The following is a 23,958-nucleotide window of genomic DNA, read 5'->3' as shown; positions in this document are numbered from 1 at the left end:
ACTTTAACTGAAGAAGGCATTAGTCTCAAGGACAGCATTTTTTTCCAAAACGCTCTACTGTTACTGCAATTATATATGATGTTAATTTGTTACATTTGAGTCTGAACTCTGATGAATGGTACATTGTTGAATTAGTTAATTAATTACTTAAATTATTATAAGTAAAATCAATGAAAAGTGAACAAGATAAGTATTCACTGAGTTCAAGTAGGGGAATAGAAACTTCTGTGATTTGTTTGGTTTATATATAATGTAAATAGTAATCCATCTTGACTTACCTTTGTTTGTGAAGAATTATTGGACTCTTTAAACATTCTTAATAAATCATTACTGTTTCTCAGTTGTTTAAGAAACTCTCATTTTTTAAATAAAAACAGATGACAAGTGATGTACCATATCAGTTGATACTTTGAGAGATGTAGTTGTAATAGTTATTTTTTTGGGACAGCGATCTTGGAATCAGTTTTTTGTCACTTCTTTTTAGCATCAGTCCAAGGATTTGTTTCTTTTATTATTTTAAGAGTAGGGGCCATCCATTCCATTTCTTCTGGGATAGACACTATGTTGTTGTTTTTGATGAATATAGTGGCTTCTTTTAAGTCATTAAAGGTTCTTCATCTCATTGGCAAAAGTATTTTTATCTTTGCTGGAAAGGCTAGCTGTGTTTTAATGTTGTTTTGTTTCAACAGTTTTTTTTCCCTTTGTGCTAGTATTCTGGAAGAATAATCATTGTCAAACCTTATCAGGCTTTGATTGTATTTTAAGGGTGATTTTCTCCAAGCAGATTTTAATATTAGTTCCTTGTCCACAATTGAAAAACATTTATAACCATGGATCTAGGTAGAGTATTTGTTGAGTTAGAAGCAGGTTTCCTCAATGCTCTATGCACCCTTTCAATTCCAAATGAAAGTCACTCTTTCAAGTGTAAAAATTCAGGAACCCAGGTTGTTAAGAATTAAATAATGTCTTCTCCTTTAGTGTTTTCAGGCAGACCAAAAATCCTTATGTTGTTTCTCTTTTCCTTGTTTTCTAAGTAATCTATTTTGTTAACCAGCCATGTATTCTGTTTAAGCAGAAATTCTTTTTGGAAATCTTCCTCTTTGAGTCTCCATTCAATGTAATTTAGAGAAGTCTCTATATTTGTTATTTTTGTATGGTGATGCTGTAATAGTTCCTTAAGAGTATCAGTCTGTTTTTGAGAATTTAATTTGAGGTTTTCTAAGTAATTTTAAAGCCATCAATCTTCAAAGATAGTTCCTGTATGGTAGATGTCATGAATTGCAATTCTTTTTTCAAAGCAGCATCTGGATGAGAATTCCTTGAGTTGTTCATATTCAGTGACTCAATATATTTCCAAGTTACTTGACAGGAAAAATTATGTTAATCTCCACCAAAATTGATATTTATATAGTTTAGTAGGTTATCTATAGATTTCTGATGTTTTAAACTTGAAAATAATAACAGTTTCCTATATTATTATACTAGTTTATGGAGCTCTCAAAATTCACTGCTCTCAGTTGGCCTTCTGGGCTCCGCCTTCCATGTGTGTGTCTTTTGACATGCAAAATGCATATGCACATCGTTCTCTCTTTTGTATTATAGTTTACTATGATAAGATTACATGCCACCTGTAAGTTTACAGATGTCTTTATCTCTTCAGGTCCCACTTTGTTATACTTATCTATGTAGAGTTCTAGTTATAATAATGTTGAATGAGTGAATAATTTAGGAATATTAAATGGGTAATTTATACTACTATTATATAAATATGTATATAGTATACTATTTGTTAGATTATTTAATGCCCACAATTAACAGAAGAGGATTATTAAACTTCTATTTAGTAATGGGGGTAGTAGTTTTAAATGGCAAAATATATAATTAAATTAATAGTATCTTATTATTTTGACTTATATGTAATATTATATTAATTATTTGTAAGCCACTGTAGATTTTGGCTAGTTTTTGGATGATTTTTTTAGGTGTAGCTAGAAAGAGCAATAATTTTGTAGTTTGACTGTTCAGTAGGTAGGCAAGGAACTTTGCTATCCATGGTAGGTTGTGTTTTATTAGTATTATATACAGTTATAGTTGTATACTTGTCTTCATTGTTGTTACTTTTGAATTTTAGTAGTTTAGTTTGTAGAAAGGAAGAATTCAAAAAATCTGGAATGTCAAGATAGTGTCAGATAAATACATTAGAGTTTTATATATAATTAACCTGTCACAGAACCCGGACCAAAATACAAAAGGTGGGTCTTATCCAAAATCATCAAGGATACCCACACCTCCATGTTAGTGGCACAGCACAATGCTTCAGAGATCATCCACGTGCAACTAAAAATGGGCAAAACTGCAATTCAAATTGTAGCTTGTAACAGATCACCCACCATGTCCCAAGACCCCCATTCCACATTTCTGGAAACACTGGGAAATATAAAGGTCTTACCAAACAACCTAACATTGGGTGATTTCAATTACTCAAACATTAATTTAGAGAACTACCCAAGCACTAACTCCCTTGCCCGACATTTACTAGAATTTATAAAATCAAATGCCCTGGATCAACTGGTCAACACTCCCACCAGAGGTGACAACATATTGGACCTGGTCATCACCAACATGGGCGATTGGTGCTCCACACCAGAGGTCAACCCCTCACTGGTTAGATCTGACCATAAACAAACCACTTTGAATATCCACATTCCACCCCCACCCCCGGACAAGGAAACAACCGTAAAAAACTTTTCAAAGGCAAACTTCACGTTACTTAAGACTGAGGTGGAAAGCTTCAAAGCCCCCATGCTAAAGGATAACATTGTCCAAGCTGCAAACTCCTTTACTAATGAATTCTACAGGCACCTACAAGAATGCATGGATCGTGCTATCCCAAGAAAAACCAAGACTCACTCCTCTAAGAAAAGGAAACCAGTCTGGTGGACTCCTGCCATAAACAAGCTATACAATAGAAGGAGGAAACTAGTACAGAAAAATGTAAAGTCCCAAGAAGGGAAGACATCCCTGATCAATATCAGCAAGAAACTATGATCCCTTATAATATCATCCAAGGTGAGTTTCGAAAGAAAAATTGCCAAGGACTCCAAAGATAACCACAAGGCATTCTTTAGCTATGTCAAGAATCTAAGTGGCAATGCTCAGATTTGCTTGGAGTTAGTGCAGAATTGTACAAAATACACTGAACTGACCAATATTGCCAACATCCTGGCAGACAGGTTCAGAGCAAACTTCACCCCCCCCCCTCACCCCCAAAAGGGCCCATAACCATACTAGAAGAATTTAAAGCTCCTGAAATCACACTCAGGTTAAAACAGTCCTCTCCAAAGCCAAAAACACAGCATCAATGGGACCAGACGGTGTCCCAGGCTACGTCCTATATGAGCTCAAAGACTAACCCCTCACCTAAACACACTGTTCAAACTCAGCCTATACCACAGGTTGCGTACCCATAGAGTCGCGCACAGCAACAGTTATTCAGCTCCACAAAGGTGAAGCCACAACAGACCCGGGAACTATCGCCCTATAAGCCTGACTAGCTTGGTCTGCAAGGCTATGGAGCACATCATCATAGAACTCATTAACAGAGACATTGGTAACCTCCAAACACTGAACCCTAGCCAGTATGGCTTTGTTAAGGGCAGATCATGCCTCCTGAACCTGGTGGACTTCTTTGAGACAGTTGCCAAGGCTATAGATGAGGGAAAGGTGGCACACACAGCCTACCTAGACCTCACAAAGGCCTTTGACACCATTCCCCATTCTGGTATTATAGACAAGCTCACCAGCCTGAACATAAACCCTATGTCACAAGATGGGTTGCCAACTGGCTCATGGACAGAACCCACATGGTAAGAGTTGTGGGAGCTAGGTCTGACTCTAAACTGGTTACAAGTAGCATTCCCCAGGGCTCAGTTCTAGGACCCCTCCTGTTCAGCATATACTTCTCAGAGGTACAGGCAAGCACATGAAGACTATGGCTGACCAAGTTCGCAAACGACTGCAAACAAGAGGTTATAATTGACTATCCAGCTGACACAGACATCCTCCAAAAGGGTCTCACTGAGATGAACACCTAGTTTCAAAATTATGGCCTCAAGCTAAATGCCAAAAAGTGCATAGTCATCCCCTTTGGAAAAAACAAAGTACCCACAAACTACCACATAGGTGGTAGTCCCCTAAATATGGAAGACGTAATAAGGGATCTGGGGACCCAAGTAGATAGTAAACTCTCCTTTGATAATCACATTGCCAAAGTGGTTAGAAAATCCTTCTATGTGGCACACCTTATCACAAAAGGGTTCGCATCCAGATCAAAAGAGGTCATTGTGCCCCTCTACTCATCGCTCATCAGACACATCATAGAGTATAACGCCCCATTTGGGATGTATCTTACAAGACACCTGCAACAGCTGGAAAGACCACAGATGTACCTCACCAAGAAGATCACTGGCCTCAAACAGATGCCCTATGCAGCTGAACTGAAGAAACTCCAGCTGTACTCGGTTGCATACCACCTACTCAGAGGTGATCGCTGCCTGACATACAAGTCCATGTCCAACTCAGAACTGATGGACATGCTCCACCTAAAGAAAAGATTATCCCCTTGAGCCACATGCTCTAGGGATCTAAACCTCACCACAACAATAAATAGGATGTGCTGGAGGGATAGATTCCTGTCACAGATACTTCCCATGCTTTGAACAAGATTCCAGTCTACATTAGGCAGAGCTCCTTGCTAACACTCTTCAAGAGAAACCTTGACGAGTGGATTGGAAACAAAAAGTTTACCCCGGGATCACTTCAGTGGCTATGCTGGACAGAGGCACAGGGAACTAATCTAAGGGAGTGGCAAAATCCAACACATTCTGGCTAGGCTTATAAATGCCTTTGGGCAGCTAGCCTAGTACCTACCTATGAACCTATGAACCTATAAACTAATATGGTGGATAAATATATCATATTATCTTTTAGTCAAAATCTTTTAAAATTTGTAGTGTGGATAGTTTTAAACTATTATCGATTAATGAAAATGCACTAAACAATGTCAACAAAAATAAATCATTGATGAGATATCTAAAATTAAATAAAGGAGACATTATATTATTGCAAGAGACTCACATGATAAAGTTATACAGTATTTAAATAATTTAGTTTATGAAATGTTATCATCTTTTTTTTTTAACAAAAGAGGAGAGGAACTTCTGTACTCTGGAGAAAATCCACTGTAATGCCTAAGGTCATAGAATTGTTTAATGATACTAAAAGAATGTATACACTTGTAATAATTAAATATAATGGCAAACTCTATACATTAGCTGTTTTTTACTAGATCCCTGGAATAGGTGCAAGAGTGGTGAAAGATTACTTAAACTTACTACAAAGCCATTGGAAAGGTAGTTTAATTTTATCAGGGGATTATAACTGCATATCTAGTACAGAAAATGCACTTGAACAGAAGAAATCTAAAATTCTGGCATCAGCTGAAACACTAAATAGATGGACTAGTAATAATAGATTAGTTCATTTGCTAACAAAAGCAGAAGATAAGGCATTGTTCTACACTAATTATTCTTATGCACATGGGACGCAAACTAGAATAGATAGGATTTATGACTCTGTAGATTTATTTAAGTGAATTGATTTATAACTATTCCTTGCCACTATCTGATCGTAATGCACTAAGCATTAATATACTAATGAATATAACAACATTTCAGATTATTTAAAGAAAACCAAAATATATGATGAAATTAAAAGAGTTTAAGAGTTGACTTAACTAATAAATTGAAGATATTTTATCCTTGAATGATAATGGTCAGGTTAGTAAGGTCTTACTATGGGACTCCTTCAAAATGCATATTAAAGATAGAATGGAAAGATGGGTTAGTAATAAAATGAAAGAATGGGATAAAGAGTTGTTAGAAATACAAGATGAAATTCACAAAGGGAGTTTTAAACAACAAACAAAGAAATAAGATAATACTGTAATCATTAAAAACATAATAAAATATCAAATAGTTTTAACACATAAACTGGAGATAGCGTTAGAAAAAATAAATTGCACAGTTATGCAATGACTTCCAAAAGTCTACAAAGATTAGTCAGTAGAAGTAAGATGTTAAGCAAAAAGGCACAAATCAATAATATCCAAAATCCTCACACTAATAAGCTTACTTCAGATATAGAGGAAATACTTAATATTTTTAAAAGAAATTCCAAGAGGATCTTAAAAAAAGATAAAAACAATAATCCTGATTATTACAAAATTGACAATTATTTAAAGACAAAATGTTACTTGTAAACTAAATGACCAGCAAATATCTCATATAAGCCTATTGCCCTGATAGAAGCTAAAGAAGCTTAAAAAACATAAAAATGGTAATGCTTTGGTGGGTCTGTACCTCTTCATCAAACCCTTTTAATCAAATCTCCAATTTGCTGAAGCCTTTAATTATCAAACTAACTAAGTTCAAGGTATTTTAGTAGGCCACCTAACAAAACTTCAACTGTGACATCACTAAACAATTCCATAAAACTGGAACACTTAAAAGTTTAAACAATAATTTAATATTTAAAATTTAATTAAAAAAACTTAAATAAAAAAATAAAACAAGTTATGCTGCTATTACTTTTAATTTTAATATTTTTGAGCTTGTATTACTATACTACCAGGTAGACCAGTCTGCTCATAAGTGGGTTTAACCTCAGTAATCAAAAACTTAATAATTGCAAGCAAATTTTCTACTTCATTTTGAAGGTCCCTACACCCCCCTAGTGGTGGTGCAGCCCCCACACCCCCATAAATTAAAACTAAGACTAGACAGTGAATGTAAATACAGCCATCAGTATGAATATTAATTAACTTTAACCAATTGTTGCTTGTTGGGTGGGGTTTAGGCAGGACTTGCTACTGCTGATATTATGTTCCTGGTTTTGGCCAACAAAAATAATTTGACAAAATGAAGTTCGATGATTGAAGACTTCGATAAATAGCATGTTCAATTGAAAGAGTTCAATCAAAATGTATTCACTTAAATATGGCTTTGATTAGATGATATAGACCAACTCCATGTTTAGATGGTTTAAATATGGAATTATACAGTCTGTTTCCATAAAGTATTTTAGAATTACTGAGTGAATTTTTCAGGATAGTTCAGGGTGACAAAATAATTCCTCCCTCATGGACATTGTCTGTAATCTCACTTATACTTAAACAAGGAAAAGATAAGTTAGTCTCCTCATATAGACCTATTTCATTATTAAATGTAGAGTATAAAATATTTACTTCCATTTTGCAACAAGATTAAGAGATATAGTAGATAAATTAATTAAAGATTTATAGTCAATAGATTAATGTACAATGATATAAAAAGGGTCATAACTATCTTATTTTTAGCCAATGAAATGAACAAGAAATTGGGTCTAACTAGTTTAAATACTGAGAGAGATTTAAATTCTGTAGATTTGTTTATTTATTTATTTATTTACATGTGTTGACCGGGAGTGTCTGACTGGACGTAGGTCCATTTTCAGCGGAGGCCCGGGGAGAAAAGTTCCACAGTTAAAATATACAGACAGTAGTTACATTGGATTTACATAGCAATTAACAATTTGATCAACATAGCAATTAACAATTACAAATATAGTTACAGATGAAGAACATAGTACATCAGTAGACAACTACAATCTTTATCATCTGCAAAGTACATAACAGACATTAACAATTGTTACAATAAGAAGTTCCTGCTGTATAATGAGTAGTTAGGCTTATGAAAATCTGAGCTTGCTATAATCAAGGTAGTTAGTGGGGTGGAAAGAAAGGTAGTGAATGGGGTGGGTGATATTACAGGGGGAGTTTCAAGGGCAGAGCCAGCATGATTTTAGGTACGCTTTTAGTAAAGTTTTGAAGTGGGTGCATGATGGTACGGAGGTAATTGTGGGTGGGAGGGAGTTCCATAATTTGGCTATGGCACAAGAGAATAGTGCTTCTCCAGCAGAGTTATTGGCTTTAGTGACCTGTAAGTGATTTTTATTGCTGGATCTTAGTGGTCTGGTGGTGCGATAGGGTTGGAGTAGATTCTGGAGGGATGGGACTTTTAGTGATGGTTTACTAGTTTGTGGGTGAGTGTGAGTTGATACCATTGAAGGAGGTGAAGGAGGTCAAGCCAGCCCAGTTCAGCAAGTGAGAGACAGTGGTGAGTACAGTAGGATGCTCCTGTGGCGAATTTGGTGATTTTGTTGTAGCAGGTCTTGAGCTTGTTTAGATCGCATTGCCTTAGGTTGGTATATATTGGAGAGGCATAAAGTAGGGTGGAGATAAGGTGGGAATTTGTTACTGAAATATTTGCTGCTTTGGTGAGAAGTTGCTTATTTCTGTATAATGCTCCTAATTTTTTGTGGATTTTTTTATGGTCATGGATATGTGAATGCCAAATTTTAGTTTATTGTCTATTTCCATTCCTAGCAATTTGGTGTGTTCTGTTGGGTGTATAGTGGTGTTGTCTTTTGCTGTGATGTTAAAGTAAGAGTTGTTTTGAGTATGTTTGGTGGGTTGGAAGATGAGTAGTTTAGTTTTGTTTGGGTTGAGTATTAATTGGGCATCGGATAACCAAGTTTCAACAGAGGAAAAGGCTTCTTGTGTGACTTTTTACAGTTTAGGTAGGGACTGGGCTGGGCAGATGATGGTTGAGTCATCTGCGTATTGTATGAATGTGCCATGTTTGGTGGCAGAGGCTAGATTATTGGTGAAAATAGAGAAGAGTAGGGGGTCCAAGGATGGATCCTTGGGGAACCCCTATAGAGACAGGTAGTTGGGGAGATATGTCATTCTGCCATACAATGGATTGTTAGTGATCATACAGGTAACTCTGAAACTAGTTGGTGACTGATTGAGAGAAGGGTAGGTTATTGAGGACAGAGATACGTTGTTTGTGTGGGACCATGCCAAATGCTTTAGATAGGTCTAGCAAAGTAGCAGAGAAGAGAAAGCCATTGTTTTTATGCTGAAGGATAGTGTTAGTAAAGGAGAGTAAGGCAGTGGTGGTGCTATGGTTTAGTCGGAAACCATGCTGAGTATTGGAGTAGATTCTGGAGGGATGGGACTTTTAGTGGATGGTTTACTAGTTTGTGGGCGAGTGTGAGTTGATACCATTGAGGTTACTTGAGGTTGTTAGTAAGGAGGTAGTCTGACACCTGTGAGTGAATGCATCTCTCTAGTATTTTGGAGAGTGGAGAGAGAATAGCTATGGGGCTGTAATTGGTTAGTTCTGTGGAAGGGCTGCCTTTGTGGAGAGGAATTATATGTGATACTTTCCATAGTGTGGGAATGTAACTTTTTGACAGAGATTGGTTAATCAAGATGGATACTGGGTGGGCTACAACATCAGCTGCGATTTGCAGGTATTAACTTGGGAGGTTGTCTGCTGCTAATGTGGTGGGCTTAAGTTTAGTTAAGAGTTTTTTATGTTGGAGGTAGGAACAGGAGAGAAAGAGAAGACAGTGGGGAGATTGCTAGTTGGAGGTGTGGGTTGGAGGGGAGTGGGTTGTGTTGTCTAGCTAGTATGGTTTGTGTGAAGTGTGTGTGTTGAATGAGGTAGCAATATTTTCGGAGGAGTGAGGGATGTTAGGAGGAGGGGTACTGAGTTTACCTGGGTGGAGGATGGAATTTATGGTGGACCAGAATTGTTCGGGGTTGTGTTGCGAGGAGTCTAGGGCAGACTGGTAGTATTGGAATTTGTCCTGTTTTATTAGCTTTTTGACTCTATTGCCTAGTTCTAGGAATTTCTGTCTAGTTGAGAGGGTTTTGGTTTTGCGCCAGTGCTCCCAGGCTTTATCCTTGTTTTTCATTTCTGACTTAGTGGATTTCTGTAGCCATAGGGAGGTTGTGCTTTGGTTATGGAAAGTCCTATGGGGGCGTGGTAATTAAGGATGCTCAGGAAGGTAGTATTAAAAAATTCAACTGTGTCATCAAGACTGAGGTAGTTTAGAGGATGCCAGTTACATTCTTTGAGGGATGAGATAAATGTGAGTGGGTTAAAGTTTAGTTTTTTTACGTATTTGATGGTAGATGACAGATTTAGCTTGGTATAGGTGTTTTTTGAGTAGGAATGTTGGGGATTGATCACTGAGGCTATCTGATAAGTAGCCTGCTATATATGACTGGGGGCTCTTACTGACTAGTATCCAATCCAGGGTAGTGTGCTTGTTGGAATTTTTATTTATCCTGGTTGCCGACTGGACTAGTTGGGTGAAGCCATGAAGGTTTAGATGATGGGTTAGATGGTTGCCAGAACAGGATTGCCAATCAATATTGAAATCACCTGAAATTATAGTTTCTTGGGGAAGATGGTGGGTAGACCAGCTGAGGAGGTTTTCTAGTGGAGGGATGTTTTGGCCAGGTGGGAAGTAGCATCCAATTATGTTGATGGTTTTATTGTGGTTTATTTTGAGGTTGGTATATATTATTTCTTAATTGCCTATTTGTGGAGCTGATGATTTTAAGATCTGCATGTTTAGATGCTGTTCAAATATTATAGCTATACAGCCTCCTTTCTTGTTTAGCCAGTCTACTCTTAGTATGCCATAACCGGTAGGGAGGATTTGCTCACTGGTAATTTGAGGTTTTAGCCAGGTTTCTGTCAGGATAACTATATCTGGGGAGTACAAGTCTATGGTGGCATGGAGTTCCTGGACCTTGTTGGATATACTTCTAATATTTAGGCTTAGTAGAAGGAAGTCACTTGGGTTTCTATTGGCTGTGATTTGGGAGAAGTTGTGGTTTCTAGTCTGATTATGAGTGGGGTTGGAGATGGTGTGACCAGGGTTGGGTGGATGTCTCCACTTAAGGCTAGTTTTGATATGCATGAGGTTATTAGTTGTCTCAGTTTTTGAATGTGTTTGTTTATTAGAGAAACTTTATGATTGTGCTCTGCGGATAATAGGTATGGTGGGAGGGTTACTATTTTAAGTTGCAGGGATGCTTTTTGTTTGAGTAATATAGTTGAGAGAATATGTGGGGGTGCATAGGGATGGTTCTTGAGTTGGTGGGAGGGGAGCTGAGTGAGGGTGAGACATGAGTGGTGGTGTGAGCAGTAATACAGTGATAGTGCTTGAGTGGGGGAATGATGGAGTTTTGGTAGGATGTAAGATATGCAAGGAGAGTGCATGCAGTGAGCATAGGTATGGTATGCTTATACATGTTAGCTGAGGAGTGATAGTAGTGGGAAGATGGAGGAGGTAGTGTTGGGTTTAGTGCCGTGGTTGGCTGTTGGAAAGATGGGAGGGGTTTGCGTGTGTAATAAAGGTAGCACCACTGAGGGCGGGAGGTAATTGGGGGCAGGGTGGGGAGTGAAGTGGGCAGAGACCCTGTTAGTTGCTCTTATAAGGGGGCTGGAAACAATCACGTAACACAGTAAACTGATAAAAGAACATATGATAGTGAAAAAGCTAGATAGACTGGAAGTACTTGTTTAAAACTTTAGAAGCATTAGCATTTCCAGAACAGTTTATTGGAATATTTTAAAAAAGACTGCATACAGACTCTAAAGCATATGTTAAAATTGGATCTTACATTTCTCAAGCATTCACTTAAACAAAGGCACACAACAAGAGTGTCCCTTGTCCTCTTTATTATTTGCATTAGTTATCGAATACTTAGCTAGCAGTATAAGAAGCAATGGAAAATTGATGGATTATCAATTAATAGAGATTGTCAATCTAAAATACAGCTTCTTGCAGGTGATATTTTACAAACTGTAAGAGATGGCTATATCAATGTTGTACTCTAAGGTTGATTGGCATACAAAGGAAGTTTGTTCAAACTATATAAGTTAATTATAAATAATAATTTTGATGCAAAATTCAGAAAATTGTTAGTGGTGGATCGAGTGATTCACTATATGGTAAGAATAATGTTTTGATACGTAGGCCCTTGGTCCGATAGCCTAGTACCTACCTATGAACCTATGAACCTATATAGCTAGCTAGCTCTCTCTGCAACAATTGAATACCTCTCTCTCTCTTGTTCTCTCTCTCTCTCTCTTCATAATATATATATATATATATATATATATATATATATATATGATTGTCAATTACTCTGTTCGAAGGTAAAAACATCAAACAACCTCCTTAGTGATAACATTCATTGCAACTTAAAACAATCTGACTAAAATGGTTTCAATGTGAATCCAATGGATTAGATAATGAAGAAACTGCTTTTACATGGACTCTGTCCCCACATTCCCCAGAACTTAAACAAACTATCTCCTGGTCTCACTTCTATGAAGGAAGGCAAATCTTCTAAATGATTATTTGATCAACTGTAACATAATTTGAGAAACTATACTACCAATGAATTTTACCAGAATATCAGCATGTCATAAATGCATGTAACGATCAATCATTTAACACATATATCTACGTCTGCCTATCTATTTAGATAGATAGTAGATAGAGACATATATAGATAGATATGAAGTTATTCCTTAAGATTGTACTCTCAAATCTTCAAATACAAAAACATAAATCCTAAAAAATTGAATTGTATAATGCAAAAATGCACAAACAAATCAAATCACCTTTTATGCAGGGAGGCAAGCCCACAAGCCCATCTGTACTGCCACACATCTGCTTTTTTATATACCAACTCTAAAATTGCACTACAGTGTGAAAAGGGCAAATCACTCTCCCATTTGTAACACAACCCATACCTAACAACTGCTCAGTATTTTTTTAATTTATTTTATTTATTTATTTATGTATTACATTTGTTGACCGGGTATGTCCGACTGAGCCAGTGGCCCATTTTCAGCAGAGACCCTGAGAGAAAAGCTCCACAATAATCAATAGTACCATAAAACATGTGGTGACAGCTGGCATTAATACAAATAAAATTATTTACAGCATCAAGAGACAGTACAATGTAAGGTCCTGTACAAATTACAGACCCAGGAAGAAAGGCTCCATTGGAGAACAAGACATTCAGTAGTAAAAACACACTCAAATGGCAGTAAACTATAATGCAATCAATTAGTTGATCTGAACAATTATTTTTGCAGTAATAGCCTGTGGCATAATATATAAAATACAATCTGTAGGTCTGTACAATTACAGTACATATGAGCATAAAGTCTAGATAGTATGTAGGATAAAGTCAGTAGGTAAGGTGAGAGAGGTAGAAGAAGGGTGGTGGAAAAAAAGGATTAACCTGGGGAAATGCAGGAGCACAGCCAGTGTGTTTTGAGGTGTTCCTTTAAGAGTGATTTGAATTAGTCTTGTACTGGGTTTTTAGTTATTCTGTTGGGAATGTTATTCCAAAGCTTGTCCATTTTGTGTGAATAGATGGAGTCATCATGTTGGTTGTGGGAGTTTGATACCTTAAGCAGGAATTTGTTGGAAGATCTGAGGACTCTGCTATTATTATTTGGTTGAACTAACAAAGAGATGTCAGAGCAGTTGTAGGGATGGTAGATTATATTATGGGCTAAGGATAGTTGATTGAGAGAAGGTTGGGGGAGCTCTAGCCAGTTTAAAATTGACAGAGCTGAGCAGTGGTGGAATCTGTATGGGTGACTGGTGGCAAATTTAGCAATCTTACTGTAGCATGCACTGCAGTGGTGGTGCTGTGGTAGCATTGTCGCCTCACAGTAAGATGCTGTCCGGTTCGATTCTCAGCTAGAGCATCTTCTGCAAGGAGACATGCGTGTATCGGCATACCTTCATTGAAGGTTGTGCGTCAGGGCTGGCAAATCGGCACATAAAAAATCTACTGCCAATCATTAGCGGACCGGAGTTCCGCTGTGGCGACCTCTAACCGGGAAAAGCCGAAAGACCCAACAACAACTGTAGCATGCTTCTAGATTACTGAGGTCAGATTTTTGAAGGTTAGTAAATATGAGAGAGCCATAGAGAATGGAGAATTTTATAGAACAGCTACACTTTTACTTGACTTGACTTCCAAAAGTCTACAAAGATTAGTCAGTAGAAGTAAGATGTTAAGCAAAAAGGCACAAATCAGTAATATCCAAAATCCTCACACTAATAAGCTTACTTCAGATATAGAGGAAATACTTAATATTTTTAAAAGAAATTCCAAGAGGATCTTAAAAAAAGATAAAAACAATAATCCTGATTATTACAAAATTGACAATTATTTAAAGACAAAATGTTACTTGTAAACTAAATGACCAGCAAATATCTCATATAAGCCTATTGCCCTGATAGAAGCTAAAGAAGCTTTAAAAAAGATAAAAATGGTAATGCTTTGGTGGGTCTGTATCACTTAACTGATCTCTTATTTAAGCAAATACCTCTTCATCAAACCCTTTTAATCAAATCTCCAATTTGCTGAAGCCTTTAATTATCAAACTAAATAAGTTCAAGGTATTTTAGTAGGCCACCTAACAAAACTTCAACTGTGACATCACTAAACAATTCCATAAAACTGAAACACTTAAAAGTTTAAACAATAATTTAATATTTAAAATGTAATTAAAAAAACTTAAATAAAAAAATAAAACAAGTTATGCTGCTATTACTTTTAATTTTAATATTTTGAGCTTGTATTACTATACTACCAGGTAGGCCAGTCTGCTCATAAGTGGGTTTAACCTCAGTAATCAAAAACTTAATAAGTGCAAGCAAATTTTCTCCTTCATTTTGAAGGGCCCTGCACCCCCTAGTGGGGGTGCAGCCCCCACACCCCCATAAATTAAAACTAAGAATAGACAGTGAATGTAAATACAGCCATCAGTATGACTATTAATTAACTTTAACCAATTGTTGCTTGTTGGGTGGGGTTTAGGCAGGACTTGCTACTGCTGATATTATGTTCCTGGTTTTGGCCAACAAAAATAATTTGACAAAATGAAGTTCGATGATTGAAGACTTCGATAAATAGCATGTTCAATTGAAAGAGTTCAATCAAAATGTATTCACTTAAATATGGCTTTGATAGTTGATATAGACCAACTCCATGTTTAGATGGTTTAAATATGGAATTATACAGTCTGTTTCCATAAAGTATTTTAGAATTACTGAGTGATTTTTTCAGGATAGTTCAGGGTGACAAAATAATTCTTCCCTCATGGACATTGTCTGTAATCTCACTTATACTTAAACAAGGAAAATATAAGTTAGTCTCCTCATATAGACCTATTTCATTATTAAATGTAGAGTATAAAATATTTACTTCCATTTTGCCACAAGATTAAGAGCTATAGTAGATAAATTAATTAAAGATTTATAGTCAATAGATTAATGTACAGTGATATAAAAAGGGTCATAACTATCTTATTTTTAGCAAATGAAATGAACAAGAAATTGGGTCTAACTAGTTTAAATACTGAGACAGCTTTAAATTCTGTAGATTTGTTTATTTATTTATTTATTTACATGTGTTGACCGGGAGTGTCTGACTGGACGTAGGTCCATTTTCAGCGGAGGCCCGGGGAGAAAAGCTCCACAGTTAAAATATACAGACAGTAGTTACATTGGATTTACATAGCAATTAACAATTTGATCAACATAGCAATTAACAATTACAAATATAGTTACAGATGAAGAACATAGTACATCAGTAGACAACTACAATCTTTATCATCTGCAAAGTACATAACAGACATTAACAATTGTTACAATAAGAAGTTCCTGCTGTATAATAAGTAGTTAGGCTTATGAACATCTGAGCTTGCTATAATCAAGGTAGTTAGTGGGGTGGAAAGAAAGGTAGTGGATGGGGTGGGTGATATTACAGGGGGAGTTTCAAGGGCAGAGCCAGCATGATTTTAGGTACGCTTTTAGTAAAGTTTTGAAGTGGGTGCATGATGGTATGGAGGTAATTGTGGGTGGGAGGGAGTTCCATAATTTGGCTATGGCACAAGAGAATAGTGCTTCTCCAGCAGAGTTATTGGCTTTAGTGACCTGTAAGTGATTTTTGTTGCTGGATCTTAGTGGTCTGGTGGTGCGATAGGGTTGGAGTAGATTCTGGAGGGATGGGACTTTTAGTGGATGGTTTACTAGTTTGTGGGCGAGTGTGAGTTGATACCATTGAAGGAGGTGAGGGAGGTCAAGACAGCCCAGTTCAGCAAGTGAAAGACAGTGGTGAGTACAGTAGGATGCTCCTGTGGCGAATTTGGTGACTTTGTTGTAGCAGGTTTTGAGCTTGTTTAGATCACATTGCCTTAGGTTGGTATATATTGGAGAGGCATAAAGTAGGGTGGAGATAAGGTGGGAATTTGTTACTGAAATATTTGCTGCTTTGGTGAGAAGTTGCTTATTTCTGTATAATGCTCCTAATTTTTTGTGGACTTTTTTATGGTCATGGATATGTGAATGCCAAATTTTAGTTTATTGTCTATTTCCATTCCTAGCAATTTGGTGTGTTCTGTTGGGTGTATAGTGGTGTTGTCTTTTGCTGTGATGTTAAAGTAAGAGTTGTTTTGAGTATGTTTGGTGGGTTGGAAGATGAGTAGTTTAGTTTTGTTTGGGTTGAGTATTAATTGGGCATCGGATAACCAAGTTTCAACAGAGGAAAAGGCTTCTTGTGTCACTTTTTGCAGTTTAGGTAGGGACTGGGCTGGGCAGATGATGGTTGAGTCATCTGTGTATTGTATGAGTGTGCCATGTTTGGTGGCAGAGGCTAGATTATTGGTGAAAATAGAGAAGAGTAGGGGGTCCAAGGATGGATCCTTGGGAACTCCTATAGAGACAGGTAGTTGGGGAGATATGTCATTCTGCCATACAATGGATTGTTAGTGGTCATACAGGTAACTCTGAAACTAGTTGGTGACTGATTGAGAGAAGGTAGGTTATTAAGGACAGAGATACGTTGTTTGTGTGGGACCATGTCAAATGCTTTAGATAGGTCTAGGAAAGTAGCAGAGAAGAGATAGCCATTGCTCTTATGCTGAAGGATAGTGTTAGTAAAGGAGAGTAAGGCAGTGGTGGTGCTATGGTTTAGTCGGAAACCATGCTGAGTATTGGAGTAGATTCTGGAGGGATGGGACTTTTAGTGGATGATTTACTAGTTTGTGGGCAAGTGTGAGTTGATACCATTGAGGTTACTTGAGGTTGTTAGTAAGAACGTAGTCTAACACCTGTGAGTGAATGCATCTCTCTAGTATTTTGGAGAGTGGAGAGAGAATAGCTATGGGGCTGTAATTGGTTAGTTCTGTGGAAGGGCCGCCTTTGTGGAGAGGAATTATATGTGATACATTCCATAGTGTGGGAACGTAACTTTTTGACAGAGATTGGTTAATCAAGATGGATACTGGGTGGGCTACAACATCAGCTGCGATTTGCAGGTATTAACTTGGGAGGTTGTCTGCTGCTAATTTGATGGGCTTAAGTTTAGTTAAGAGTTTTTTATGTTGGAGGTAGGAACAGGAGAGAAAGAGAAGACAGTGGGGAGATTGCTAGTTGAAGGTGTGGGTTGGAGGGGAGTGGGTTGTGTTGTCTAGCTAGTGATAGTATGGTTTGGGTGAAGTGTGTGTGTTGAATGAGGTAGCAATATTTTTGGAGGAGTGAGGGATGTTAGGAGGAGGGGTACTGACTTTACCTGGGTGGAGGATGGAATTTATGGAGGACCAGAATTGTTTGGGGTTGTGTTGGGAGGAGTCTAGGGCAGACTGGTAGTACTGGAATTTGTCCTGTTTTATTAGCTTTTTGACTCTATTGCCTAGTTCTAGGAATTTCTGTCTAGTTGAGAGGGTTTTGGTTTTGCACCAGTGCTCCCAGGCTTTATCCCTGTTTTTCATTTCTGACTTAGTGGATTTCTGTAGCCATGGGGAAGTTGTGCTTTGGTTCTGGAAAGTCCTATGGGGGCGTGGTAATTAAGGATGCTCAGGAAGGTAGTATTAAAAAATTCAACTGTGTCATCAAGACTGAGGTACTTTAGAGGATGCCAGTTACATTCTTTGAGGGATGAGATAAATGTGAGTGGGTTAAAGTTTAGTTTTTTACGTGTTTGATGGTAGATGACAGGTTTAGCTTGGTATAGGTGTTTTTTGAGTAGGAATGTTGGGGAGTGATCACTGAGGCTATCTGATAAGTAGCCTGCTATATATGACTGGGGGCTCTTACTGACTAGTATCCAATCCAGGGTAGTATGCTTGTTGGAGTTTTTATTTATCCTGGTTGCCGACTGGACTAATTGGGTGAAGCCATGAAGGTTTAGATGATGGGTTAGATGGTAGCCAGAACAGGATTGCCAATCAATATTGAAATCACCTAAAATTATAGTTTCTTGGGGAAGATGGTGGGTAGACCAGCTGAGGAGGTTTTCTAGTGGAGGGATGTTTTGGCCAGGTGGGAAGTAGCATCCAATTATGTTGATGGTTTTATTGTGGTTTATTTTGAGGTTGGTATATATTATTTCTTCATTGCCTATTTGTGGAGCTGATGATTTTAAGATCTGGATGTTTAGATGCTGTTCAAATATTATAGCTATACCGCCTCCTTTCTTGTTTAGCCGGTCTACTCTTAGTATGCCATAACTGGTAGGGAGGATTTGCTCACTGGTAATTTGAGGTTTTAGCCAGGTTTCTGTCAGGATGACTATATCTGGGAAGTACAAGTCTATGGTGGCATGGAGTTCATGGACCTTGTTGGATATACTTCTAATATTTAGGCTTAGTAGAAGGAAGTCACTTGGCTTTCTATTGGCTGTGATTTGGGAGAAGTTGTGGTTTCTAGTCTGATTATGAGTGGGGTTGGAGATGGTGTGACCAGGGTTGGGTGGATGTCTCCACTTAAGGCTAGTTTTGATATGCGTGAGGTTATTAGTTGTCTCAGTTTTTGAATGTGTTTGTTTATTAGGGAAACTTTATGATTGTGCTCTGTGGATAATAGGTATGGTGGGAGGGTTACTATTTTAAGTTGCAGGGATGCTTTTTGTTTGAGTAATATAGTTGAGAGAATATGTGGGGGTGCATAGGGATGGTTCTTGAGTTGGTGGGAGGGGAGCTGAGTGAGGGTGAGACATGAGTGGTGATGTGAGCAGTAATACAGTGATAGTGCTTGAGTGGGGGAATAATGAAGTTTTGGTAGGATGTAAGATATGCAAGGAGAGTGCATGCAGTGAGCATAGGTATGGTATGCTTATACATGTTAGCTGAGGAGTGATAGTAGTGGGAAGATGGAGGAGGTAGTGTTGGGTTTAGTGCCATGGTTGGCTGTTGGAAAGATGGGAGGGGTTTGCATGTGTAATAAAGGTAGGACCACTGAGGGTGGGAGTGAAGCGGGCAGAGATCCTGTTAGTTGCTCTTATAAGGGGGCTGGAAACAATCAGGTAACACAGTAAACTGATAAAAGAACATATGATAGTGAATAAGCTAGATAGATTGGAAGTACTTGTTTAAAACTTTAGAAGCATTTGCATTTCCAGAACAGTTTATTGGAATATTTTAAAAAAGACTGTATACAGACTCTAAAGCATATGTTAAAATTGGATCTTACATTTCTCAAGCATTCACTTAAACAAAGGCACACAACAAGAGTGTCCCTTGTCCTCTTTATTATTTGCATTAGTTATCGAATACTTAGCTAGCAGTATAAGAAGCAATGGAAAATTGATGGATTATCAATTAATAGAGATTGTCAATCTAAAATACAGCTTCTTGCAGGAGATATTTTACAAAATGTAAGAGATGGCTATATCAATGTTGTACTCTAAGGTTGATTGGCATACAAAGGAAGTTTGTTCAAACTATATAAGTTAATTATAAATAATAATTTTGATGCAAAATTCAGAAAATTGTTAGTGGTGGATCGAGTGATTCACTATATGGTAAGAATAATGTTTTGATACGTAGGCCCTTGGTCCAATAGCCTAGTACCTACCTATGAACCTATGAACCTATATAACTAGCTAGCTCTCTCTGCAACAATTGAATACCTCTCTCTCTCTTGTTCTCTCTCTCTCTCTCTTCATAATATATATATATATATATATATATATATATAATTGTCAATTACTCTGTTCGAAGGTAAAAACATCAAACAACCTCCTTAGTGATAACATTCATTGCAACTTAAAACAATCTGACTAAAACGGTTTCAAAGTGAATCCAATGGATTAGATAATAAAGAAACTGCTTTTACATGGACTCTGTCCCCACATTCCCCAGAACTTAAACAAACTATCTCCTGGTCTCACTTCTATGAAGGAAGGCAAATCTTCTAAATGATTATTTGATCAACTGTAACATAATTTGAGAAACTATACTACCAATGAATTTTACCAGAATATCAGCATGTCATAAATGCATGTAACGATCAATCATTTAACACATATATCTACGTCTGTCTATCTATTTAGATAGATAGTAGATAGAGACATATATAGATAGATATGAAGTTATTCCTTAAGATTGTACTCTCAAATCTTCAAATACAAAAACATAAATCCTAAAAAATTGAATTGTATAATGCAAAAATGCACAAACAAATCAAATCACCTTTTATGCAGGGAGGCAAGCCCACAAGCCCATCTGTACTGCCACACATCTGCTTTTTTATATACCAACTCTAAAATTGCACTACAGTGTGAAAAGGGCAAATCACTCTCCCATTTGTAACACAACACATACCTAACAACTGCTCAGTATTTTTTTAATTTATTTATTTATTTATTTATTTATGTATTACATTTGTTGACCGGGTATGTCCGACTGAGCCAGTGGCCCATTTTCAGCGGAGACCCTGAGAGAAAAGCTCCACAATAATCAATAGTACCATAAAACATGTGGTGACAGCTGGCATTAATACAAATAAAATTATTTACAGCATCAAGAGACAGTACAATGTAAGGTCCTGTACAAATTACAGACCCAGGGAGAAAGGCTCCACTGGAGAACAAGACATTCAGTAGTAAAAACACACTCAAATGGCAATAAACTATAATGCAATCAATTAGATGATCTGAACAATTATTTTTGCAGTAATAGCCTGTGGCATAATATATAAAATACAATCTGTAGGTCTGCACAATTACAGTACATATGAGCACAAATAGGGTTACCACCTGTCCCACTTTGCGAGGGACAGTCCCTCTTTGGGCAGTTGTGTCCTGACAAAAATTTGTAAAAATGGCAAATGTCCTGAGATTTTAGGACAAATTTATTTCCTATATTTTATGTAATAGTTGCATAAAACAGTTATTCTGTATCTAAAATACCTAAATGTTATAAGAAACAGAATAAGCAACTAAAATGCTACAAGAATAAGCTTTTATTTAGGCAAAAAAGTTAAGTTCTAACCTTTGTACTGACCGTGGGTATGTAAAATCTGATGTTTGTATCAAAAATGTCCCACTTTGGCCATTTGAAAAGGTGGCAACCCTAAGCACAAAGTCTAGATAGTATGTAGGATAAAGTCAGTAGGTAAGGTGAGAGAGGTAGAAGAAGGGTGGTGGAAAAAAAGGATTAACCTGGGGAAATGCAGGAGCACAGCCAGTGTGTTTTGAGGTGTTCCTTTAAGAGTGATTTGAATTAGTCTTGTACTGGGTTTTTAGTTATTCTGTTGGGAATGTTATTCCAAAGCTTGGCCATTTTGTGTGAATAGATGGAGTCATCATGTTGGTTGTGGGAGTTTGATACCTTAAGCAGGAATTTGTTGGAAGATCTGAGGACTCTGCTATTATTATTTGGTTGAACTAACAAAGAGATGTCAGTGCAGTTGTAGGGACGGTGGATTATATTATGGGCTAAGGATAGTTGATTGAGAGAAGGTTGGGGGAGATCTAGCCAGTTTAAAATTGACAGAGCTGAGCAGTGGTGGAATCTGTATGGGTGACTGGTGGCAAATTTAGCAATCTTACTGTAGCATGCACTGCAGTGGTGGTGCTGCGGTAGCATTGTCGCCTCACAGTAAGATGCTGTCCGGTTCGATTCTCAGCTAGAGCATCTTCTGCATGGAGACATGCGTGAATCGGCATACCTTCATTGAAGGTTGTGCGTCAGGGCTGGCAAAGCGGCATGTAAAAAATCTACTGCCAATCATTAGCGGACCGGAGTTCCGCTGTGGCGACCCCTAACCGGGAAAAGCCGAAACACCTAACAACAACTGTAGCATGCTTCTAGATTACTGAGGTCAGATTTTTGAAGGTTAGTAAATATGAGAGAGCCATAGAGAATGGAGAATTTTATAGAACAGCTACACTTTTACTTGACTTGACTTCAAAAATCTACATAGATTAGCCAATAGAAGTAAGATATTAAGTAAAAAGGCACACATCTATAACATCTGAAATTCTCACACTAATAAGCTACTTCAGATATAGAGAACACGCTTAATATTTAAAAAGAAATCCCAAGAGGATCTTAAAAAATATAAAACTAATAATTATGATAAGTACAAAACTGACAATTATTTAAAGAAAAATCTTACTAGTAAACTAAATGACCAGCAAATATCTCATATAAGCCTATTGCCCTGAAAGAAGCTAAAGAAGCTTTAAAAAAGATAAAAATGGTAATGCTTTGGTGGGTCTGTATCACTTAACTGATCTCTTATTTAAGCAAATACCTCTTCATCAAACCCTTTTAATCAAATCTCCAATTTGCTGAAGCCTTTAATTATCAAACTAAATAAGTTCAAGGTATTTTAGTAGGCCACCTAACAAAACTTCAACTGTGACATCACTAAACAATTCCATAAAACTGGAACACTTAAAAGTTTAAACAATAAACTTAAATAAAAAAACTTAAATAAAAAAATAAAACAAGTTATGCTGCTATTACTTTTAATTTTAATATTTTGAGCTTGTATTACTATACTACCAGGTACACCAGTCTGCTCATAAGTGGGTTTAACCTCAGTAATCAAAAACTTAATAATTGCAAGCAAATTTTCTCCTTCATTTTGAAGGGCCCTGCACCCCCCTAGTGGGGGTGCAGCCCCCACACCCCCATAAATTAAAACTAAGAATAGACAGTGAATGTAAATACAGCCATCAGTATGACTATTAATTAACTTTAACCAATTGTTGCTTGTTGGGTGGGGTTTAGGCAGGACTTGCTACTACTGATATTATGTTCCTGGTTTTGGCCAACAAAAATAATTTGACAAAATGAAGTTCGATGATTGAAGACTTCGATAAATAGCATGTTCAATTGAAAGAGTTCAATCAAAATGTATTCACTTAAATATGGCTTTGATAGTTGATATAGACCAACTCCATGTTTAGATGGTTTAAATATGGAATTATACAGTCTGTTTCCATAAAGTATTTTAGAATTACTGAGTGATTTTTTCAGGATAGTTCAGGGTGACAAAATAATTCTTCCCTCATGGACATTGTCTGTAATCTCACTTATACTTAAACAAGGAAAATATAAGTTAGTCTCCTCATATAGACCTATTTCATTATTAAATGTAGAGTATAAAATATTTACTTCCATTTTGCCACAAGATTAAGAGATATAGTAGATAAATTAATTAAAGATTTATAGTCAATAGATTAATGTACAATGATATAAAAAGGGTCATAACTATCTTATTTTTAGCAAATGAAATGAACAAGAAATTGGGTCTAACTAGTTTAAATACTGAGAGAGCTTTAAATTCTGTAGATTTGTTTATTTATTTATTTATTTACATGTGTTGACCGGGAGTGTCTGACTGGACGTAGGTCCATTTTCAGCGGAGGCCCGGGGAGAAAAGCTCCACAGTTAAAATATACAGACAGTAGTTACATTGGATTTACATAGCAATTAACAATTTGATCAACATAGCAATTAACAATTACAAATATAGTTACAGATGAAGAACATAGTACATCAGTAGACAACTACAATCTTTATCATCTGCAAAGTACATAACAGACATTAACAATTGTTACAATAAGAAGTTCCTGCTGTATAATAAGTAGTTAGGCTTATGAACATCTGAGCTTGCTATAATCAATATTATTGATATTGGAATTATATGTGATACTTTCCA

Source organism: Protopterus annectens, chromosome 11.part0 (assembly GCF_019279795.1).
Source record: "Protopterus annectens isolate FY-2018-M chromosome 11.part0, PAN1.0, whole genome shotgun sequence".
Classification (NCBI taxonomy): domain Eukaryota; kingdom Metazoa; phylum Chordata; order Ceratodontiformes; family Protopteridae; genus Protopterus; species Protopterus annectens.
This window is presented reverse-complemented; position numbering follows the sequence as displayed.